Raw genomic sequence first — 4,322 nt, 5'->3', positions numbered from 1 at the left:
TGCCCATCTCTGTGGGTACTACTGGGCCGCCAATGCGGCGATGGTGCACAAGTAGGTGGTGGAGGGGGAGGGGGCGGCATGGAAAAGGCTAGAGACGGCGTCTTGTGAGGGTACGAGTCTGGAGGCGCTGGCAACGGCGCCGTTGCCGCTCCCTCCAATGAGGTATACCACGAGCCCGGTGGTGGCGGCTACCCTCAAAATTTGGGGGCAATGGAGACGGCACGAGGGGAAGTGAGGGCCTCGGTGTGGACCCCGATACGGGGGAACCACCGGTTTGTCACAGGGAGAATAGATGGAGGGTTTTCGGTGTGGCACAGGGCAGGGATAAGAAGGTTGGGGGACCTGTTTGTGGATGGGAAGTTCGAGAGCCTGGGTGAGCTGGAGGAGAAGTACAGGCTCCCCCCGGGAAACACCTTTAGGTATCTACAGGTAAAGGCGTTTGCCAGGCGGCAAGTGGTGGAATACCCGCTGCTGCCGCCACGCACGGTACAGGACAGGGTGCTCTCGGGGGTGTGGGTTGGAGAGGGGAAGATTTCGGCAACATACCAGGTGATGCAGGAGGAGGCGGAGGCCTCAGTGGAGGAGCTGAAAGGTAAGTGGGAGGAGGAGTTGGAGGAGGAGATCGAGGAGGGGACGTGCCCTAGGGAGGGTGAACTCTTCCTCTTCGTGCGCGAAGCTCAGCCTCATACAGTTTAAGGTGCTGCACAGGGCACACATGACCGGGACAAGGATGAGCCGGTTCTTTCGGGGGTGAGGACAGGTGTGTTAGGTGCTCAGGGAGCCCAGCAAACCACACCCATATGTTCTGGGCATGCCCAGCGCTGGAGGAATTTTGGAAGGGCGTAGCGAGGACGGTGTCGAGGGTGGTAGGATCCAGGGTCCGGGCTGGGGGCTCATAATATTTGGGGTTGCAGAGGAGCCGGGAGTGCAGGAGGCGAAAGAGGCCGGTATTCTGGCCTTTGCGTCCCTGGTAGCCCGGCGAAGGATTCTTGTTCAGTGTAAAGGATGCGAGGCCCCCAAGCGTGGAATCCTGGATCAACGATATGGCGGGGTTTATTAAATTGGAGAGGGTGAAATTTGCCTTAAGGGGATCGGTGCAAGGGTTTTTCAGGCAGTGGCAACCGTTCTTAGACTTCCTGGCAGAACGGCAGACAATGGTCAGCAGCAGCAGCCTGGGGGGGGGGGGGTTCTATTTTATTTTTGTTTGTCTATTCTGGGGGATCTAAGGGAGGGTATATATTTGCTATGTTTGCTTTGTGTTTCGGTGGGTGTTAGTTTATTATTTATGTATAGGGGGAGGGGGGCACTGGGTTGTTTTGTTCTGTATTTAATTCTATTGGGTTCCTTTTACATTTTGTTGTTGATATTTTGTGAAAACTTTAATAAAATTTTTTTTTAAAAAACAATGATATAAATATTTGAAGGGCTATGGGTGTGTAGACGAGTGAGATAGCACGACTGAAGGACCGACATTGACATGAAACAAATGACCTCCTTCTGTACTGTGTTATTCTGTCATTTGTTGAGTTTAGAATCGTGTCAACCATGATCTACTTGAATGGCAGAGAAGGTTCGATGGGCCGAGTGGCCTGTTCATGCTCCTAATTAGTATGTTCATATGTATGTTTGTATGTTTGCATCAAATTCACCAGTAAAGATACTCACCTCTAAGGAGCTAAATTTTATCGAGTAATTGCAGTAACATTTACAGATGTATGACGATCAGATGTCATCTGAAGAAACCACCAGCACTGCCATCCCTCCAACCACATTTGGCAATCCCAGTTGCAAAGTAGTAACGTTCAAAATGTTTTGGATTAAACAATCATTGTGGTTTCTTGCAGGAAGTTAAAACCCACAACATGAGGTTTGTGCTGAAAACATTTCTAAAGATGTGTTTTTGAATACCTGCAACTTTGAAGCAACATTCAAACACAAAAGCTATTAATCAATTTCAGAAAAATGATGGAACAGGCCTTTTGAAAATCACTGGAATGAATTCTGTGCTGTGCTTTTGCTGCTAAACATAACCTTTCCTGACCCATTTATAACAGAATGGCTACTATATATGTGGTTACATTGGGAAAAGAGGTCTCAGCTCATCAATTTGCCAGTATTGTGCTCCTGTCAAATGAATGATGTGCTAACCCCCACAGGGATCTTGTTACTTTGATCTAGCTGCGGCCAGTGACCTCCTACAAACCAACCGTGGCAACAAACCAAATAGTAAAGAAGTTAACAACGCATTCTCACATTTAGTGGGATTCCGGCAATGTATTCACAGACAATATCCAGCATGAAGGCTGCTATTATCTTACCACTGACCTTCATTCAGGCTGGTGATTACACTGAGAATGGGAGACCTGTATAACAGACCTGTAGTGCATCTGGTAGTTTGAGTTAATGAAGACTTTTTAACAATTAAAAAAAAATGTACAATGATTTGTTTGTATCCACACTTTAAAAGATTTGTCTTTCTGGAAGTAGGTTAGGTCTGAGACATATGAGTCATATGTATATTTCTAGCTGTATATCACGCTCTAGTGTGGGCAGGCAAGCTCTGTGCAGCTAATGCAGAGCCGAAGTAGTGTGCACATCTTAGATAGTGGTCTCAAACTGATCAGAGGATGTTAGGACAGATGTATGCAACCAGAAAAGACCATTGCAGTCTCAGAGTCCAGGAAATATATCCTGTGGTACATGTAACTCTTGAGTGCATTTTGCTCCAGGTACTTGTTCAATTTTCTATTGAATTTATTGAAACAATCAACTCCACTAAAATCGCTGAAGGGCAGCTGTGAGGATCATGGGCGAACTCCCCCCAAAACCTTTTAGCAAGAGGAGAGTAGGCACCCCATAAAATTCAGCCCTACAGTTTATCTAATAGTCAACCGTGTGTTGTATAAAGTGTTAATAGATATTTATGCTAGTAGCTAACATAGATAGTCGGTGATATCAGATGACATGTCACTGGAATTCAGAGAGAAATGCTTCTGGAAGGAGTCTCCTGCGTATCTATCCCTGTGCATGCTTGGATAGTTGATAAATATTTGGAAGTTCCTGGATGTTTCCAGTAGTCTCTGTTAAACATATTTTGAGACAGTTTACATAGAACATACAGTGCAGAAGGAGGCCATTCGGCCCATCGAGTCTGCACCGACCCACATTAATCCCTCACTTCCACCTTATCCCCGCAACCCAATAACCCCTCCCAACCCTTATGGACACTACGGGTAATTTAGCATGGCCAATCCACCTAACCTGCACGTCTTTGGACTGTGGGAGGAAACCGGAGCACCCGGAGGAAACCCACGCAGACACGGGGAGAACGTGCAAACTCCGCACAGACAGTGACCCAGTGGGGAATCGAACCTGGGACCCTGGCGCTGTGAAGCCACAGTGCTAATCACTTGTGCTACCGTGCTGCCCACGGTAGTAATGATATTACTTCATGGCAGCAGTGATAAATTTACCAAATAGCAAGCATCCCCAATGAAACTGCAAGCCATGGGAAAGTGAAAACCATTGAAAATAAAAAGCAAGGGAACAATTCCAGCAAACAATCAGAAGGCAAAATCTAAAGGAATCCCATCACAGTCGATTAAAGTAACAGATAGTCAAGGAAAAAGTCCTACCTCTACCTGACTCCTTTGACCCCATGGAAGGCACCAAATAAGAAAAACTGACCTTGCAGATTCAGCAGACTGCTTCGGGATTAGCATGAAAGTCTGATAAAGCACAGGTCAACACACTCCTCTATACCATTGGCAGCCATACAGATGCCATTTTAATAAGATGGGATGTTATTGAGAACACAACAACCTACAAGGTTCTTATTAAGGTTTCTGCTTCGTATTTCAGTCTTCAAAATAATGTTATTACAAACTAGGCGAGGTTCAATAGGGTCATTCAATAATCCAGACACAGTATTAAGATTTTTCATGAATGACCTGTATCGTTAGGTTGATAGGGTGAGAATGGTGGCCTAAAGGAGGAACTCATGCGAGACTGTATTGTGGTGAGTGTGCTTGATGAAGCATTATTTGTCTTTCTGCAGTCTGGTGAAGAGCTAACATTATCTGATACAATGCAATTATCCACATTGCTGACATATATTTTGTATCCTCACAGACAAATGGCCAAAAATGAAAGATGTTGATGGCACTTGCTGACCATACAACTGTAACTCAACATAAATCAGCTCCAGGAAATTGAATTCGAAAAGAAACAGTAAAATTTGAAAATTATAGAATAAAAATCCCCAATGCACAATAACTAAATACGTATAAAAATTGCAAAACATAAAAATGGTAATAGTTTTG

This window comes from Scyliorhinus torazame, chromosome 6 (assembly GCF_047496885.1).
Source record: "Scyliorhinus torazame isolate Kashiwa2021f chromosome 6, sScyTor2.1, whole genome shotgun sequence".
NCBI lineage: Eukaryota > Metazoa > Chordata > Chondrichthyes > Carcharhiniformes > Scyliorhinidae > Scyliorhinus > Scyliorhinus torazame.
This window is presented reverse-complemented; position numbering follows the sequence as displayed.